At 39.2% G+C, this 21,360-nt stretch overlaps 1 protein-coding gene and 2 long non-coding RNA genes across 4 annotated transcripts in view; 2 read left to right on the top strand and 1 right to left on the bottom strand.

The window, feature by feature from the left end:
* The first annotated feature begins 5,566 nt into the window (after positions 1-5,566).
* LOC131229255 (uncharacterized) lies at positions 5,567-8,798 on the top strand. The gene is made up of 3 exons (XR_009163240.1): positions 5,567-5,817; positions 5,937-6,051; positions 8,701-8,798. It is a non-coding gene; the product is annotated as an uncharacterized LOC131229255 (long non-coding RNA).
* Positions 8,799-11,320: 2,522 nt separating this feature from the next.
* The window catches only part of LOC131237183 (pentatricopeptide repeat-containing protein At1g20230), a 43,826-nt gene continuing 33,786 nt past the window's right edge, over positions 11,321-21,360 (bottom strand). The window contains exon 3 of one of the 2 annotated variants that reach the window (XM_058234855.1): positions 11,321-11,714. The gene's annotated coding sequence lies outside the window, so the exon portion shown is untranslated. Of the gene's footprint in view, positions 11,715-19,418; positions 19,627-21,360 lie in introns of those variants that run through there. The other variant, XM_058234854.1, reaches the window with a different exon arrangement.
* Positions 14,247-16,305, top strand: LOC131237184 (uncharacterized). Its single transcript, XR_009167099.1, has 4 exons — positions 14,247-14,382; positions 14,495-14,579; positions 14,669-14,734; positions 15,953-16,305. It is a non-coding gene; the product is annotated as an uncharacterized LOC131237184 (long non-coding RNA).

The raw sequence follows: 21,360 nt of genomic DNA, 5'->3' as shown, positions 1-21,360 counted from the left end.
GGCAAAGATCTAGGCAACCCACCACCATTTAATAAAAATAACCATATTCTAGTGAAGATCCACATAAAACCAACATAACTAATCGATTAGATATTGACTATCTCATACATTAAAATCAAATTGATTGGAATATTCTTATAAACTTTAACCAATGACATAACATAATTGGAGCTAAATCGCCCTTTATTTTATTCTCGTGAAGACCAAAATGCAAAAATCATAGTATTGTCGATCGAATCGACGGATCAATTGATTTGATTTGATCAATAACTAGTCGTTATGTATCCGTTGGCAATGTTTGGATGGTGCTGATTTACGTAGGCATGTTTGGATGGTGCTGATTTACCTGGACAATGTTTGGACAGTGCTAATCATCATTAGTGGGCCATGTGCCCCATAGAATGATAGTGTACAGTGATACATATGTTACACTTGTAACTATTGAAATGATTTTTGATGTAATCCAAAACCCTCACCGTGACCGCAAACCCCCCACAACCCACATCATAAAGGGACCCACCGTGATATATATGTTGTATATTCACACCGTCCATTCATTTGGCCCCCACGTGATGTACGTGTTTGATCCAAGTTGTCCATTTTATGAGGCCCATGTGATGCGGCCCATAGTGATGTGTATTAAGCCCCTGTGATGTGGCCCATAGTGATGTGTGTTAGGCCCGTGTGAGTAGCTCATGTTGATACGTGATATATATGTTGTATATTCACACCGTCCAATCATTTGGCCCCCACGTGATGTACGTGTTTGATCCAAGTTGTCCATTTTATGAGGCCCATGTGATGCGGCCCATAGTGATGTGTATTAAGCCCCTGTGATGTGGCCCATAGTGATGTGTGTTAGGCCCGTGTGAGTAGCTCATGTTGATATGTGTTAGGCTCGTGTGAGCTGCCCATAGTGATGTGTATTAGGCCCATGTGAGCGGCCCATAATGATGTACATTAAGCCCATGTGAGCGGCCTATAGTGATGTGTATTTGGCCCGTGTGAGCGGCCCATAGTGATGTGCATTAGGCCCATGTGATGCGGCCCATTGTGATGTGTATTAGGCCCATGTGATGCGGCCCATAGTGATGTGTATTAGTCCCATGTGATGCGGCCCATAGTGATGTGTCTTAGGCCCATTGTGATTATATGGGGCCCGATGTGATGTATAAGGCCCATGTGATGCGGCCCACTTGATGTATGAGACCCTTGTGTAAGGCCCATTGACATTGTAGGTGGCCCATTATGATTGTATGGGGCCCGTTGTGAGGTAATTGTGGCCATTGATGAGGCCTGATGTGATGTATATGTGGCCCTTGAGCGAGGCCCATTGTGATGTATATTAGGCCCTTGCGTGAGGCTATGGGCCCACTATATGTTTGGCTCTATATAGGCCACTCATTGGGTGCAATGTTGGTTAAATGTCCACATTGATGGGCAATAATGGTTAAATGTCCTCATTGTGACCTTCCCTTAGGCCCTTTGATAGACCGATTATTGATGCCGATTATCGATGTCGGTTATCGATACCGATTATATGTATGTGATAGCATAACATCGTGATACATGCCCATACACATCATCTGTATGTTTGTTATGAGATATGGTTGGCCATTGCATATGCCATAGGGGCTGATACTCCCAGATAAGCGGAGTTGTCCCACATGAGTGCATGATATGCGCAGGATTGATGCATGATTAGACTGTGTGACTCATGCATCTCGCATTGTGTGATTATGATTACCATACACCCTAGCGACATCAAGGCCGTAGCCTCCACAGGCATATCGTGGATGACCAGATGGGACATCGAAAATCTGTTCTACATGGGGTGCTATAGATCCTTGGGTGAAAGTCCCATAACCCTTTTCGTTCCAGAGGTTGCTCCAACGTCTATACCGAGTAGATGCATGAGCGCATGATGGCCGTCTACCGTTAGACCGCATCTCCCACTATGTCATGGTCGGTTAGAAGGGGGTGCGACCTTACCTGCCTGAGAGGAGGAGGCAAAGCTAGGCTAAATTTGACCAGCTTGAGAAATAGGTCCGTTATCGACGAGCCGGGCCCGATATTGGCAGGCGGATGGTGAGGTCTCTTCCACTCACCTTATTGCACTTGATGAGGCATCAATCTGGTTTGGAGTGTACTAGACCCCGGTGATGATCCCAAAGATGTACAGTACTAATATGTGAACTTATTGAGCATAAGTTGCATACTCAGTATATTACTCATTCATTCACTATCTACTCGGGCTGGTGGTGCGCAACTAATTGTCGTGTACCTTCGCATGATCAGGATTTCGGTTGGGTGCACTACTAACCTGAGATCAGGAGTCTACCACATTGAGTTTGACTATTCAAATTTATGTATGAAATTGGTTTAGATAGAAGTCCTTTGTGATAAACCCCGTAGCTTGCGATACTACGTACTATCATCCCGACTTCACACTCCAGCTTGGTCATTCCATTCCATTCGCATCGCATATTGCATTGTATCATCGACATCTGATATTGACTTATTATGTTTTTGCATCGCATAGCCTTAATATGGCCATTAGCATTCATGCCTTACATCGTATAGCCTTGGTACGACTGATGACACTCATGGATTTACCAGCATATTTCTGCTTACTCTGATATCGTATGATTCATTATCTTGCCTGTATTACCGATGTTATATGACTTATGGCATTGTACTGCATTCTTGGCACTTATCTCGGACACACACTTTCACCACCCTTTAAGTTTTCTAAAAGCTTATGCACAATAGATGCGTGCAGGTAGCGTTAGGTTGCAGCAGCACTGAGCTTGGAGCATGCAGTGGACTTCTGGAGCTTTGATCTTCGATATATGTATTTCCTTTTCAGTATTATATTCAACTGTTTATATTAGTGGATATATGATTTGGGTAAACTTGTGGTTATGCTTCTTACGAGATAAATGTACGTTGGAAAATCCTTCATCTAGGATCCTAGGATCGGAATCTGATGTATGCGCGCTGGGAGCCGAGAATGGGGTACTACGGAGGCTGTCGGCATCAGATTCAATGATCGAGAATTTTGTGATCCCGATTTCCGAGTTTGGGGCGTGACATCAAGTGAAGGCATGGAGAAATTCTTTTGAACGGATCAGATCATCATTTAAAGCAACTAATCACAAGGTTCAATGGCCCGCACCAATGAAGCACAAGACAAAATAATCAAATTGTGTGAAAATGACAAGTCACCGTCAGAATCGGCTGAGGTGGGCCACACAAGATCTGGCCCAATCAAAAGCCATGGGAATCCTTTGGCAATGGAGAGAAATCCCATTCATGCACAGGCAGGCCGCCTACTATTTTAATGGAACGTTGCCACGAGTGGGCTCTATTGGGTCCTTAGTGTATATACGCAACAAAATTGCATACAATACAATTTTTATAATCTATCAACTCACCGTAGGAAACTAATTGCAATAACATCATATTTCTAAATTAAAAGAAAACATGGATAAGATCATACCTGGGTGCAATAGAATGTATGACAATATCTGCATTATAAATTCATGTGTGAGGATCTCATTAATGAAGGAGTGTCATCTTTATCTATCAACAATCTTAGATTATAGTAAGTTTTCAACGGTGGGTGTTTAATCTCTACTATTTATGTGATGTGGTCTAATTGAGATTCCAATTTGTCTCATTTTGGGCTCATGCCTATGGTGACAAGAAAAAATAGATAGTTGGCTTAGATAAAACAGAGCACTGTATAGTAGCTACCTTGCTGCGGCTGCCAGTACGCAATTGCATCCGATATAAGGAACAGGGGGTGTCAATAGGCCGGGCTCAGGCCTATAAAAAAATCAGAATTTTGAGTAAGCCTAGCCTGACCTAAAATAGTTCAAAATCTGGACTGAGACTAGAGTTGTACATGAACCAAGTTAGCTCGATTAACTCGCCCGACTCAACTCGAAAAAGCTCGATTCGACAAGGTTTGAAATTGAGTTTGAACCAACTCAAGCTGATTTTTTGAGTAAAAAAAATTTCACCCGAGTTTAAGCTTGCCCAAGCTCGACTCGACTCGGATCGAACCCTAACTCGAATCGAACACGGATCGAATAGTTCGGTGACTCGGTTACTTTGATATTGATGTTGCTTACCAAGTGTTTGATGAAATGACTCAACGAAGTGTCGGCTGGTGGCAATGAAGATATGTATATGAAACAAATACCATTTTTTATTGATTTTGATGTTGTCTATAAAGTGTTTGATGAAATACTTGTAAACAACTGCTGTTGTTTTACATATACTAAGAAATTAAAAGTGTATTACATGTGTTTGTGAAAATGCCGCACAGGCTCGATCTTGGCTTGAACTCGCTCAAGCTGCTGACAAAACCGAGCTGAGCTGGCCATTCAGGCTTGATAACCGAGCTGAACCAAGTTTGAGCTGCGTCAACTAATTGCCAAGCCAAGTAGAGCTGTGCCGGATCGACTTGTGTACACCTCTAATTGAAACTTACCTCAGGCCAAGCCCGTTGACAGCCACACTAAGGAATCATGCGGGTTAAAAAGAGCAGATTAACTGCGGCCCCGGCCTCACCCAAGATGGTGCGACCCTCACTGTGGGCCCCACTTTGACGAACGCATCCTAAATCCAAATCCATGAAGAATCAAATGTCAGGTGGACCATAGTATAGGAAACATTGGTAAGTGAACGATCCACCGTTAAAAACTTCCCAGGTCCCACCAACTTCCTATGGCCCACGTAACATTTCGGTAATGTTTATTTGCCATCCAGCCTGTTGATAAGGTCACGTAAACCTGAATAAAAGTGTTCGAAAACTTATGTGGCCCATTAATGGTCAATCACCACTGTTTCCTAAGGTATGGTCCACCTGAGAATAGCATCTGCTTCAATCTTATTATCTCATACCCTAAAATGATCCTGAAAAAATGGATGGACGGCATGGATATAGAATACATGCATCAAAGTGGGCCCCACCGCAAGGGCTGCACCTAATCCGCTCCCGTACATTTGAGAATGAGCTGGAACCATGTGTTGAGTTCGGACATGCTAAATGCACGTGCGCAAATACATAGCTCACACGTGGCGACATGGTGCACTGCTCATCCGGTCGGACCGGAGTCGTCTTCAAAACCTGTTTTACACAGCGCCTAAAGCATTGGTGTTTTTTGGGCCTACCATTTTGTCTATGTGAAATCCTGTCCGTCCATCAGGTGATAAACCTTATTTTCATCTTTCCAGCTTAATCAGATATATATTCATGGCGCCTCCTACTGGATGGGACACATTACCCATTAATATCAATCATCCAATCAGTGGTCTCAGAATGGACGGTTGAGCAGGCCCATGCATCCAATGCTAAGAGATGACCAATGGTCCAGATATAACAGGCAAAGATACATGAGTTGAGCAGTCAGGATCATCTAACCAACTTAAATTTTGGGTGCTGGCCCATCTACGGTGGGACCCACAGTAAGTCGTCAATGTAAAATAAAAATAATGAATTCTTGTCCTTGACGGTTGGACGACCAAGTGATCCATACATGCACGGGAACATGCGAGTAGAAAGACTTTGGAATTCAACTCAACTGGTAAAACACCATCCTACATCTACTCTCAGCCAACCAAATGTAAATCTTCCCTACTCCAACGGTCAATAAAATCCAACATTGCATTCTCATGGGCCCACACCCATGTATCGAAAATCCTCCTTTTCTCCTTATGATTTTGCGTGGCTGATCTTTTTTTCTTTTTTTTTTTTTGGTTTTTTTCATTAGTGGTGTCATTAACATTGGGATTACTAATAAATAGGTGATTACGATAAACAATATGATTATTGAATTTATTTGTTTTGTTTTTCTCCCTTTTCAAAAATAAAAAAAATAAAAAAATGCATCATTTTGGAGTGCAGAGTAATATTGTCGATTCAGGTTCGGAGATGTCGAAGCTTAGGTTCGGAAGAGATGAGCTGCCGGTTTGTCCCAAGCCTCGCAGGCTCGTAGCCGCTGCGCCTGACTTTCTCAAGCCACTTGCATGTAACCACGGGTCCGTCGGTTTCTTCACATTCTTTCCTTTACAAAAAGTTAAAAACCATTGAAAAAAAAAAAAAAAACTTTTTTGAATTTAAATTTTGTAGGCATGAGTTTTTATGAATTTGCTGAGTTGTATATTTTATTTTACTTTATTTTTCAATTATACAAGAGTTTTTAAGAATACGTTTAGATGCCACCCATTTTTATTTTTTATTTTTCATTAAAAATCTGCATTCAACATGAGATGTTGGGAATGCTGCGCCCTCGTCCGTCCCCGTCTTTAGATAAAAAGGAGGTAAGCACGGCAATGCTTATCTGCCTACGTCAGACTCCAGACTCGCTTCCGAAAAAAGAAGAAAAAAAAAAAAGGACAAGTGAAATTTCAAGGTTGTTGGATACTTGAGTGGGCAGCAATCTCATATTTAATCCTAGCCGTTGGAAGCTAACACTAAGGAAAATTTTTATTAAGTTTGTTTGTATCTCCGAATGTGACATTGAAGTAATGCAGTGCAAATGGGATATTTTCGTTATTTTCGAATGTTTATTTAAACAAGCATTAAGACATAAAATAAGAATGAAATCCACATACACACACACACACACATATATATATATATATAATATTTCATAATTGCAACAAATGCTGAAAGCATTCATTGTGATCAAACGTAATTTAAATTACTGGAAAAGTAAAATAAATTGTAATCATTGTACAATTTTTTCTGCTTACTAAAATAAATGGAAAAAATGCTCGAAAACACAATTGAGTGACATCCATATAACAAATCTTATTCCTAACAATTTCTTGGCACCAAAAATTTTGGGGTGATTTTCTAGTCGAAAATAAAATATTTACAAACATTTATTTTAGATTATTAAATTATTTTGGATTTACATATATTATTTACATAACAAATTCCTTAACCTTTTAGGTTAATATCACCTTAAAAATGCAATATTTTAAAACCTGCTAAGATTTTGAAAATCTCAATATAAGAATCGCCTCAGGGTTGTTTATTTCATTTTCTACAATTATCATTGTATGTAAATGGGTAATGATTATTTATCAAGAGAAATGCATGTAACTTGAAGTTTAGGTTTTGAAGTCAATTTGAGGTGAGGAAGAAGGCAATAAATAAAATTAATGGGGCTAACTTTGATGCATGCGCTTGATCTAGATTGACCGTCTGTTTTATCAGCTCATTTTAGGACATGAGCCCAAAAATGAAGTAAATTTGAAACACTTGAATTTACACTACACACCACAAGGAAATTGAACAACTACTGTTGAAAACTTGTTGGGTCATAAAATTTTTGGATCAAGCTGATGTTGTGTTTATAGTCTATCCATGACTCTCTAACCTTTTAAACAAGTTGAATGACAGATACACATCATTGTGGGCCTTACATAAATATCCTCTTTTAACAGTGGTGGATGTTATCATCCTCCTGTTTTCTGCGGTGTGGTCCACTTGAGCTTACAATCTATGCCTCAAAATGAGTGGTAAAGCGGATGAACGGCATATATCAAACATTTACAATACGTTGGGACCCACAAAATTCCCATTTCTCAAATGCATGTTTACCTTATGAATTCCATCTCTACAAACATAGATTAAAAAGTAATCATTATCTATTTATTAATGATGACTGTAGTAAAGGATTAAACAAATAGGCGGTTATTGTATTTCTCTAGCGTTGTTATAGATATAGTTATGTTTTCAAAATGTGGGCAATGGTGCCACGATGGTGGCATCCAATCCTGTCTGAGTAACTTTCAAAACAAGTCTGTTGAAATTAAACAATAAATAAAAATACCAGCAGTCCACATTCACATACAAGTGTGACCTGCCTGGTGAGCAAACATCTTGCATTTTCTATGTGCATTTCCGAAGTAGAGAAGGACGTGAGGTCGAGCATTGTCTTCGTTGGGGGGATAACTATTCCAAATTCATAGAACTTTTCTAAACTCCTCATAGAGAGACCTCGAATCCACGAGGAAAAGAAAATAGAAATAATTTCTAGAAAATTCATAATTTGATTGATGAGCTCGAAAAACGAGTTCATACCCTTTAAATAGGAATACTAAGCCATGGAAGAAGTTTCGGAATCAAACTACAACTAAAACTCCTAGAAATCGTGACTTACTATAAATAGTAGACGGTTGTGATGTCTACTAATATGTATAGTTTTCGGCAAAAAATAAGTGTCCTAATTTGCTTCACCATGATGTTCTCCTAGTTATTCTAAGCACTTTTCATGTTGGGTGCAACTCCTAAAGCCCAAGGGACGAATAGTTATACTTAAACTAAAACTTACTATAAATAGTAAAAATGAAAATAAAATGATAATTCCACTGTCAATCTGATGATATTTTGCAAATTTGGCATGCGTAACCTGGTGTAGTAGGGTTGGATGGCTAAAGTAGCTCGTCCTACCCCAAAATTATATATGGTATGTTAAATAACTTATTCTTGATTGCGAGATATATCCGATTTAAGGTTTGACGGTCCGGATCACTTCCATCATTAACTGAGCCTTTTCTAATCTATCTTGGCCATGAAACTGTCCATGACCTACTCTAAGTTAATTTCTCATTCCTTATTTCACTTTGGATACTGAATCTCTCTCACACTCTCTCTCTTTGTGCTTTTGACAACAGCCATTCAAACCATGAAGCGAGCAGCAAAATTTTGGACATTATCACAATTAAGGTTACAACTGTTTCCAATTCCTGTTTGCATTTGTTGATTATTTATCTGAGAGCATTGTGGTGATTGCCCAATCTTCGTTCGTTCTCTACCAAGGCAACGTCCCATCAGGCTCTCACAAGTTAGATAATGATTTTTTTTTTTTTAATGGTTTCAGCTATTAGAACCATGTATTGATGAGTCGGTCAAGTCAAGTCAGATTTGTTTGAGTTGGATCTGGTTTGTCACCATGAGACGGTAATGAGACTAGGGCTGGAAGTTGGGTAGGTTGGGTCGGGTTGGTGCTCAACCCTAGCCCAACCTAACGTTCTTATGCCTCAGCCCTAACCCAACCCAAGACCAACTCAAGCGGGCTCGGTCGAGTTAGTCGGGTGGATACATGCTAATATTTTGATTATTACATTAGTCTATTACATTTCAATGCACATATTATTTTTTATACCTATGATTTTATTAATTATATATAAAGTTATTTATTTTAAGGAACTTTATTTTTTTCTAAACAAACAAACTAAAATATAGGACAACTACTCCTTTAAAAGTCATGTTGTGTAGCACACAATCTATTTGGGAGAGTGAAATCCAACATATTTTGGTAGCTTGAGTCATCACAAATGGCGTGGACCAATGAGACATGATGATCTTGTACCTTCAACATAAATGATCTGTACTCAATTATAATTTATAAGTAACTTTTATACATCGATCGGGTTCAGGTTGGGTCGGGCAGCCCAAGAACTCAACCCAAGCCCGACCCAAGTTTTATCGAGTTAGTGTTTATATACCCTAAGCTCAAGACCAAACTTGATACATTCTGCCCAAGCCCAATCCAATGTCGGGCCAGTCAAGTTAGACCCGCCTGACTTTCGGCCCTAAATGAGAATAGAGGGCCCGACCCAACTTGTACGAGTCATCACCTGACTCAGTCAAGTCAAGATTCAACTCAGGACCGAACAAGTTGGTCCGAGCCATTTATTGATCGTAATTTTGTAAGATGGTCCTATTCAGAAGGTTTGAAATATGTTGAATGGTCTGGATTGATATGAAATGTTGATTGGAATGGGGCACATTGTACACTTTCGTGGAATGCCAAGGAGTATTTGATTTTCCAGTGAAATGGTAAATGCAGTGTAAAAAGGTAATAATTACTTCCCCTACATTTACAACTTGCCTGGTTTGACTGCTTACTTTTCGACACGAAAACGAAGAATATTACAAAATATTTGTGGGTCACACTGTGATGCATTTCGCGTATCTACACCGTTCATCCATTATTCCAGTTGAATTCATAGCATGAGTTAAAAATTGAGGCATATCCAATACTCAATTGGATCACGTCATACAAATAAGTGAATCGAATACTTACAGTTAAAAACTTCGTAGGGCCACTGTTTCTTTTGGCGTGGGCCACTTGAATGTTGGATCCACTTCATTTTTTGTCTCATGCTCCAAAATATTGTAATAAAACAGATTGATGGAATGGATATATCATTCGCATTACCTTGCATCCAAAAATTAAAATTTCATCTTTTGAACCAATTTCACAGGCACAAATTCCCATGAATTTTCAAACGCAGTGAAATTGTAATAATTACCATTTCCCAGGTATTCTCTCTCATGCCTTAAAATGATCGTTCTAAAAGAGATAGACGGTGTAGATACAACGCATACATCAGTGGGCCCCACAAAGCATGGTGACGTCACTTCAGTAGCGAGTCTCGCTACTGTCAGGTTCAGTGATGGGAATTTTAGGGGCATGTGTCTCGAGTCCAGCTGGGATTCAGCCAAATCTTTGGCGGATCACACCATAGGAAACAACGATGATTGACCATAAAAAACTGCTTGTGGTCCACAAAAGTTTTGGATCAAGCTGATATTTGTACTTTCCCTTCATCCACGTCTGTTTGACCTTATCAACAGGTTGGATCGCAAATAAACATTACAGTGGGCCCTATCTAGGAAATTTTTAATTGTCAATCACTACTGTTTTCTGTCGTGTGGTCCACCTGAGATTTTGATCTACCTCATTTTTTGGCTTATTGACTAAAATGAGCTGGCAAAATGGATGGACAATATGGATATAAAACATATATCAAGGTGGGCCCACCTGACTAAATATTGTAATAAGCTATAATGGCAAATTTGCAGTGCATTACTGCATACTGGTCTATGCAGACCAAGTACCAATTACAAGCATAACCACATGGCTATCTTGTGGCAATTCGTTGGGTTCGCTTCCAAGCCAGCATAGCATGTAAGGAAAATTGAAGAGCTGATTTGCCAGACACATTCCAACCTGGCACATGTGTGGAATGCCAAGCCATTTATCAGGTAGGTCCTACTATATACATCCCTTGGCCCAAAAACCAGGTGGGTTAAATGGTTACAATGAATTAGACTAGTGGTCTTTCTTTTCACGCATATGAGGACCACTTGAAGAGTACACCAACCTGAATTTTGGGCTCACAGCATGTACATTGAGGCCCCACCTGACGAACGAACAGGATCGTCACAGAGACAGGCATGACTAACCATTTAAATACATCCTGATGCAATACATTAGGCCTGTAATTGGCAATCCAAACAGGCCTTGGCATCTCTTCTATTCAAATATGGAGTTGCTATACAATCATGTATAACACAAGACTACATCTTAAATAAAAGAGGAAGGCAATGTGTGTAGAGAAAAATGGAAACACTTCCTTTAATCACTTCTAATAGAATTTCATGACCTGGTTCTGCTCAGAGACATGATGGGCGGGAGCTGATGAGCACCACCGGATGTTCTCCTTCTTGTTACTGTGGATCTCCTCCAAGCAGATCAAACAACCCATTAGTTCATGACATTCAATTCGTTCACCAGATGGAGCTTCTTTCACCATTCACGCGGGCGAAATTATCAGACAGGTTGGGAATGTAATCTGCCTCTCCAGCTTGAAGTTCCAAACAATAACTGATTACCCATCTAAATACATGATGATGGTAATTGGAAATGCATCCATCAAACCATAATCGACCTTTGGGGACATTTTTTTTACAGTACTAATTTGTACATGGTTGAATTTCAGCTGAGGAATTTTTGTAAATATGGAAAGAGAAGCAAACTCCTGCTGAAACTTGTATATGTCTTTGATCAACTTAAACTTTTTGTTGTCAATTTGGAAATTCAATTGTTGAATGGCTTTGTTTCTCCAGGTATTGGGAAATGCAAAAAATAAAAATAAAAATGGAAATGTCGAAAATACAGCGGAACAAAAGTGATTTTTCTTTTTTCTTTCGAAAATCCAATTCAATGCATTGAAGCAAGAATCCCCATTACCATAATTTCATACTTAATCTAAATCAAATACTTAAATAGAAAGCTATGTTTGATATCAATGGATGAGGATGAAACATGACCTTCCATACCTTAACCTTTTTAGAAAACTGAGATAAGAGAAGAGGGATAAGAGAAGAGGTTTATATATATATATATGTGTGTGTGTGTGTGTGTGTGTGTGTGTGTGTGTGAGGTGACCAAGACTATAAGAATTGAGGTACTAGTTTAACCAGTCACAAGTACTCCTCCAGGGGTCTCCACACCATAAGAGTCAATGTCTCTCTGAAATACTATGCATACTTAGTATAGTCCAAGCACATCGGCAGAGGATTAGGTGCAGCCATAGTCTCAGCCAAGATGGTGTGGTCCTTATCATGGGGCCCACCTTGATGCAGGTGTTCTATATCCACTCCGTCCACGTTTCACCAGATCCTTTTAGCCCATGAGCCTGAAAATGAAGAAGATCCAATTCTCAGGTGGACCATACTATAGCAAGTAGTGGTGATTGAACACCCTATCATTAAAAACTTCCTAGGGTCCACCATAATGTTTTCCTAATGTTTATTTTCCATCCAACCTATTGATGAGCTCACATAAACCTGGATGGAGGGATAAAACAAATATCAGCTTGATCTAAAACTTTTGTGGTCCATTATTGTCAATCACCACTATTTCCTATGGTATGGCCCACCTGAGAATTGGATCAGTTTCATTCTTGGGCTCATGCTCGAAAATGATCCTGCAAAACAAATGGATGACATGGATATAAAATATATGCATCAAGGTGGGTCCCACGATAAGGGCCACACCTAATCTGCTCTTAAGCGCACCACCCTTGTGTATCTGAAATGATCACCACTACTATGGGGCCCATCATTATGCACAGTCCAAAGATCCAACAGTTAATAGGTTTGATCAATTTGGGTCATTGATCAAGTAGGCTCACCTAATAGAATATTAGGTTCTCCCACATGGGTTGTAATGATCAATTTCAAAACATTTTTTAAAAATATTTCATAAAACATATTTGTTTGAGACTTCTTAATAATTAGCCACTAAAATTTAAAATCACCATTGTTATATACTACGAAAAACTCTTCTTAAATCTCATCCATAAATATTATTAACATTGGATCCTGATTGTCAGCACAACATTTAATCTTTTTAAAGTGAGATGAATCACAATCATGAACACTAGTACTCTTAACGACGTCGATCGAAGACATGGAATGTGATATGGAGATTGCACACCTATTGTGATCACATGTGTTGATCTCCAGTAGTCTAATTGTCACCGTTAAAATCTCTATATGTCTCTAATGAGACCCAAAATTTTGATTACTAAAAAATAATTTGCACATTAAAATAGAAGCAGAAAAATAAACTGTATAAAAAAATCATTAAAATAAATGAGATATTGTAACACCCCTAGCCTTCCAATACTCAGGTATTGCACATCATTGGGTATTCCCCATCAGTTTTTCGAATATAATACATTGCACGTGCACCCACGTGTCCCCGAACTCAAGCGACATTTAGATTTCTAATAAAACCTTAGCATTATAACACCCCGGACCCTTAGACTGACTTGAAACACTTAGTTAATTGACCTTACGACGTGTTTGGTTGGACAGATTGGAAGGGATTGGCAGGGCGTAATCCCGGGATTAGCCAAGCATGCCAAATAAACTCGGTGGTAAAATCCCTGAATACAGCAATCCCATGGGATTGCCAGCAATCCACTGATGCAGCCATCATTACTTTGAAATGGCTGCCATCCACCCTAACACAATCCAATCCCATGGATTGTGCCCGTCCAAACACGCCCTTAGGGAGAGAGAGAGAGAGAGAGAGAGAGAGAGAGAGAGAGAGAGAGAGAGAGAGAGAGAGAGAGAGAGAGAGAGAGAGCCTTTTACAAGTCAATTTCATGATTTGACGGTTCGACCGACCTAAGAGAACCAGGAAACTGGAAATGCATGTTCGGTTGGTCCGACTAGCTAGATTATCGGTTCCTGTTGGTCCAACTAAAATCATCATTGGTCCGACCGATAGAATGCGTTTAATTGTGAAATGCTTCACCCGCAGACTACTTAACTCGATCCCTGAGACTATAAAAGTCAACCCATTCAATTTCCCTCCACATTATACCATTTTTCAGCCTCTAAAGAGAGGGAGAGAGAGGATTTGAGAGAGAGTGCTAGATTGGGGGCAAACCCTTGTCGATTTGCCCCTCAACCCATTGATCAAAGCCGCCTGACGCCTCCCTCGTCACCATCCTCGCGTGTGTGAGTCGTCCACTGTCCGAATTCGTTAGGTGAGACCCTCTCTAGCCTTGCATGTGTCTCTTTGGTGTGGTATGGGGGAAGAATTTCCTTTGATTCTCCACATTTCACAGTCCTAACCCCTCGTTCGCCCGTGCATGCTAGGTTTCGAGACCCTAGCGGGTGCCCGGTGCGCTCTAACCTCGTCGGGCAGCGATGGATCATCGATTCAAGTGATCTAAGTGGTTAGGTGAGCCAATTCCCTGATTTTCCCAATTAATTGAGGTTAGAATTAGAAATTAACGTACCTTAACCTAATTAATGTGGAATTGATTATAGGAATAGGGTTTTCCCCAAATTAAACCCATCGGAACACCAGATTCCTCAAAACCCTAATCCAAAAGGGTGAAGATCTACCCTCGAGTTTTCTCTTGACATTCTAGCTTAACAATTGCTTTTGTATCTGTTTTGTGTTGTTGATCTAAGCTCCGATTAGTCTTAATTTCATTACAATTGTGTAATTATGATCAATCTCCCTTTCTAACTCATGGTTGTGACATGCTATGTCGATTATTGTATTTAAAATTACAAAGCTGGGAACTATTGAAATCATTCCTGGACTCATGGTCTCAACCCCTTGGGAATTTCTAGAACTTATGGTGGATTTTAAATAGAAGCATGGGCCATGGTGGCATTTCTTGAAAATTACCACGTTATTATTCTGACTCGGCCCTTTGCTAGTACAGTTGGAGATGGACCGCCAGTCGAGGGAATGGTTGACAATTATGCTTGTTGTAGATCGTACTGTTTATGAATCGACTTGCTTGTATAATGAGTGTATGTAAACTGGACTAATAATGGTTAGGCTAATCACGCATTCATGGCATGTAGACTTCACAGGGTGGGCGAGGTAAGACATGAGATTTCCCGAGTCCTTATGGGTGTACCTTAAGTATTTTACCATGTGACTTAGGGTTATTGGCATGTGCTGTCGTCCGCTATGGTACTTTCTCATGAATTTTACCAAGTGGCTAATCACTATGGGTGTACTGGAGAGTATTTTACCAGGTGATCAGTTTACTATGAGTGTTCTGCATAGATTTTACCGGATGGCTAGTCAGTAGGGTGTACCTGAGAGTATTTTACTGATTGGTTAGTTCACCATGAGTGTCCTTTTTAGCTGGATGTGCATTCCTAGACTAATTGCATTTTATGCATTCATGCATCTAAACAAGATAATTTTATGTGTAGCATATTTAAAATTTGTATGACTATGATAACATGCTTAATATAACATGCGTAGTGGCATATAACAAGCTTAGTGTCATATAGGCTAGGAATAACAAGCTTATCATATATATGGATAACATGCTTAGTGTTATAGGCTAGGTATAACAAGCTTAGTGTCATACACTATGTATAACATGCTCAGTACTTGTATGCTAGGCATAACATGTTTAAAATTTGAATATGTAGACATCACATGCCTAGGTATAATATGCTCAGTGTACTATCGCTAACCTGTGCTTGCTAACATGATGTGGGATTAATCTTGGGGGTGTATCTTTACCATGTTGGCGGCCGATGCATTTCATTTGACAAATGCAAATGATTCAACTGTAGTCCAAGATGCGAGCACTGTCAAGAGTGCCCCTGTGGAGCCCGGTGAGGAGCTGGGAGATGCATAACTCGTGAAGAGTCTGGCTGAGCTCTACGAGCTCAACCAGAAGCTTGTTAGCATTTTGATGCGTTTAACTAGGTCTGGTTTTGTAGAAACACCTTGGGTTTGTACATACCCTGATGGGGTTATTATATATTTTGGACTCAATATTTTGGATATTGTCCTATTTACGCTATGATACGTCGTAGTTATCTTTACTTATCTCTCGATACCTACTTTGCTAATGCATGCGACTCTGATTGTTAATTTGTTTGGAGAGAATCTAACCATGTAGACATGTGGGAACTCCTCTACATGCACTCCCACATAGTAACTCTCGGAATTTCCGCCACACAGGCTTTGTACTCTGGGTAGCCAAAATTTGGGGCATTACAAATATCTATATATACATATATAAATCAGATCGAACTAAGACTCTCACTAAACAAATGCTTATCTAGACCGACAACTCCCATAGAAGACATGTTCTTTATATAGTGTTATAGAAGGGCCTTTCGTGAATTGGTCTTGTATCATTTACTTTACGCGGATGAGTTTCATAGATACTTGACGATTCTGTACTCTCCTTCACAATATGATACTTTTATTTCAATGTGCTTTGACCTAGATGAATTCTTGTAGTTATTGGAGAAGTAAAATACAATTCAATTGTCACAAACATTTTCAATGGTTTCAAGATTTGCTTTATAACCCATAACCAAAAACTTTGAAGCAAAAATTACGTTCGGGTATCCAATTACACCCAAATGATCAGATCTTTTATATATGAGTCTGATCTCCTTTGTCTGTTATAAGTAGCGCAATACCATTCTTGATACTAGTCTCCTTAAAATAATGCCTCTGTGCCAATGATTTAAGTATTAACCATATTATCAATAACATCTCCATTATTATCGGTATCACCACACCAATTCCTGGAAATTTTAATATTTTTATGTTACTGGCACCAATAACACAAAACCTATTAGAAATTTTAGGTATCGACGAAATATTACCTTTATATCATTATGCATTAATACATGAGTGATACATTTAAAACATTACCAAAATTTCCTTTGGATAAATACCAAGAGTTGCTTGTGTCAGCGATATTATTGTTGACACAAGTCAAAACCCTTCCCATGGCAGTGTACATACATAAATCGCAGAAATTTGAGGAAAAAAAAAGAAAATTAACTTTTTTGGAAAATTTTTCCAAATTTTAGTAGGGGTGGCTTTTAGCACCTCATTTTCCTTCTTAGTGGATAAAACCTCCCATTTGGAGGAGAAATCAGGGACTGAAACCTCAGCTTGTTGGAATCAACAAATGAAGGAAAAAAATTGAAAAAAAAAAAATAAATAAAAAATAAAAAAGTTATTATTGGGATTTTGTTCGAGAGTGGATTTCGACTAGTCCTCTTCCATTTTCGTTAATCAAATCCCTCAATTTGGGAAGAATTTTGGGAAATGGTGAAAATGTACGTAAGTAAAAAATTTTAAAAATAGATTTCAATCACTCCTTTTCCACTTTCATGAATCAAATCTGTCAACTTGGGAAAAAAGGGAGAAATGTGGAAACTGTGCACAAATATGTGAAAAAAAAATTGTTTTTTTTTTTTATTTTATTTTAAATTTTAATTTTTTTTAAAGGATCTGGGTGAGGAGTGGATTTCGACCACTCCTCTTTAGGTTTAGTTTTTTTTTTTTGTTTTAAAATTTGAAATTGCGAAAAAAAAAATAAAAAAATCTGTTTTATTTAAAAAAATAATGACATTGTTTCATGAAAAATTTATTAATATCTTCTTTTTATGAATGGATGTTGACTGAGTAATTTGTTGCATTTTTAATAAAATATTATTTTTTGAGTTTTAAAAATTATGAAAAAAAATATTATATTTTGAGTTTTAAAAATTATGAAAAAAAAATAAGTTCACTTTTAAAAAATAATTATTTTATTTCATAATATGTATGCATGTATGGATGGATGTATGTGTGGATGTATGCATTGATGGATGGATAGATGACCGTGTTATACATGTATGGATGGATCATGGATGATGTTTGTATCCACACATGTTTGTATGGATCTTGGTCCACTATCTTGATGCATGTTTATATCCATACATGTTATACATGCATTGATGGCTTGGGAAAGCTGTTCCCAAGTCTTGATTTAGTGGTAATTGAGCGACGTGTATCAATCAAGCGTGTCGCCCTTAGGGGAAAGAGGTGAATCAACACAACGTCATTGCCTACCACAACATCAAGCTCACCGCATAACACTTTGAGGTTCGTTGTGAGGCACCCGCACTGTCGTACCTCTTGAACTTGGGTACCTCGAAGTTATCGTGTACCTAAGCATCAGGGAAGGGACAGAGGTCCCTAAACTTGGTTGATGGAAGATCCATACCCTGCTGGCTTTGTAGGTTATTTTCCACCGTACAAAGTTGTTGTTAGAAGTGCTCTCGGAGTTGCTCAATTTCTAATGAATCAGTCTGGAGGTGTTTTTCCCCTTGCAACAGTATGTGGGAGGTCCCTAAATTTGGTGGATAGAAAATTCATACCCTCTTGCCTTCACAACTTATTTATCACTGTATGAAGTTATTGCTCGAAGTGCTCTCAAAATTGCTCAATTTTTGAGGAACTTGAATGGGGGTGTTTTGTCCCCTGCAACACTATATGGATTGCTTTTTCTTCATAGTGGTCGATCTCACCCTTATGCCCCCTGGAGGAGGCTGGATATGACTCTTGTTAGGGGGAGATTGCTGGACTTGGCTCTTGGTTGTGGGAGACTAAATATGGAAGTGGCTCCTGCTAGGGGGAGTTGAAACAGAAAGTGACTCTAATTAGGAGGTTAAGATTGGAAGTAACTCTTATTAGGGGGAGGCTGAGACTTGACGTGGCTTTCATTAGGGGGAGGTGAGACTGAAACAGGCTCCCATTAAGGGAGGTTATTTATAGAATTGACTTCTGTTAGGGGGAGGTTGAGTCTGAAACTGAGTTGGAGGAAAATTGAAGCCTGGAGTAGAAGCAGGAGGAAGGCTGATAACTGGGGAGATTGTGATAGTCGACTGAATGGGACGTATGGTGATTGTGTCGGCGCATTTTGGATAAGTGAGGCGGCCCTGCCTTGGAGAAATCATTTCATTAGGTCTTGTAACCTTTTGATGTTATGGGCCACGTCAGCTATGGAAGGGTTTGCCGAAGTTTTATCGATTGTATGCATGGGATGACTATGAGGCTAGCAAGGGTACGGGCATGTGCTCTTCGGGTGCTATGTGCGCATGGGATTGAGTGAGAACTGGACTGAGGGGAGCGGTCACTGCTGACATTTGAGGGCATCAGACATGAAAGTTGCTTATAAGCCCAATGATGGTGATGTATGCTCTTGTTTTTTTTGTTTTTTTTTTTTTCCTCCTTATTTTTGCCTTATTTTTTGTGTCTTACAAAATATCAAGAGCATTTGAATGTATGAATAAAAGTAAAGTTTCCTAACTTCATATAGGTTCCCTAAGTGATGCATATCTTGGGCTGGATGGAGTAGTCTCCAGGTACGTGATTAGGTGTTACCTTTCGGGAAGCCTTCCAAATGACAAGATCACTGTTCGTGTTATGAATGCTAGTGGTGTAAGGGCTCCTGATTTAAAAAAAGAAGAAGAAAAATTAATGTAAGATAGAGATACAAAAAGTACTGGAATGTAAATTGTTGAAAAGTAAATAGACTTGAATTAAAAATCTTTGAAAATTTAAACATCATGTGTTACAAGTCAAGCTTGGCTAGTGGCTAGCTGTAGACACCTCACCCAGAATGAGAGAGACTACTTTATGGAGTTTCAATCGAATTTTAGAATCAACCTCTGATCAACTCGAAAAAGTACCACAAATCCAACCAGGTCAGACAGAATCATTGGAACCTCCTAGAACCAACCAACAACTCACATCAACAGAAAGACACTGAAGGGAATCCAATTCCCACCAATAATCCTAGCCCACCTGAATCCCCTGATCGATGTCTGTATTGGTCAGTGAATAGAATGCCGTGAAAAATGTGCAAGAAAGCACCGACGGGAATCTAATTCTCATCAAAGTTAAAAAGCGCACTTATCATAAAATATTGCACTTATCACCTGCAAACACCTTGGAAAACTTAAAACTGTCACCGGTGGAATCCAATTCCCTGCCAGTGCAATCTACAAATTCGGGTCACTCTATTCGTTTGGGGAGGTGGGGAGACCAAGGAGGTTAGAAAGAGGTTGGAGGGTCCTGAGGCCATTTTGAAGGGTCAGGACACTTTGGGAAAAAGGCCAGAAAGTTGCCCAATCTAGGAGAGAAAAGAGAAAAAGTCTCAAAAAGAGAAGTCCATTGAAGTCTAGGGTAGGGTTAGGATTTGGGATATCTGATCATCTCTTTACCTAAAAGAGTGTTCCCTCATTTTCCTTCTCACATCTCAATTTAGCTTGTATTACATTCCACATATTGCACCCTACACTTCCACCACTTCCCGCTTTCTCTTCCCATTTTCTTACCCTGCTTGGTTATCTTGACGTTGAGTAAAGCATTTCTACAGATTGACCTTGGATGTAGACCTTTAATAACTTAGTTGACCCCCCAAAATCCTGTAATGTAGAAACCTTACATAGTGTGGACGGAAAATGGTGCCTAACCCCTTAGTTTTCCGTCACTGAAGCCCTTAGAACCTTCGGCCATAAATCAACCACAAAAGTCACTTGAGTAAGCGATTCTACAGTTTCTAGTCGGCTGAAGATTCTAAGTTTTATTGGTTGCCTGGTTATCTAATATGATACCACAATGCGGAAGCTTAGAATTATGGCCAAGTCCTGTGGGAGGTGAATAATACCGTTTAAAATTATTTATCAATTAATGCAATTTATGTCACAAGGAGAAGTAGGTCCAAGATCATAAACTATAAAATATACAACTATATGTGCAAAGTGGACTATGATGTGATATAGAAATATCAAGTGTGTGTACACTAAACTAAACACCTAGCATACAATCTATTCATGCATCCATGTGCAATAAACAACTCAAATCACAAGCATAAATAGAATTGCATACACATCAACAATTGCAAACACAATGATATATAGTGGTTTAGCTAAATCTCTACTATACTCCCAGATGACGAACTCAAACTCAAGTTTTCTGGATTTCACCATCTCATATAGTTTTCTATAGGTTCACCATTAACCTTTACAATCATACTTGAGGATCCACATATATACCCATCGGTGGCTCACACAGATACTCTCACAAAGTTTTCTATAGGTTCACCAGTAACCTTTACGATCCTAGACAAGGATCCACGTACACACCGCCCGGTGGCTAACGCAGAGACTAACACGTTTAC

This window comes from Magnolia sinica, chromosome 2 (genome assembly GCF_029962835.1).
Source record: "Magnolia sinica isolate HGM2019 chromosome 2, MsV1, whole genome shotgun sequence".
NCBI lineage: Eukaryota > Viridiplantae > Streptophyta > Magnoliopsida > Magnoliales > Magnoliaceae > Magnolia > Magnolia sinica.
Note: the sequence above shows the minus strand (reverse complement) of the source record. Positions and strands in the feature narration are given on the sequence as shown.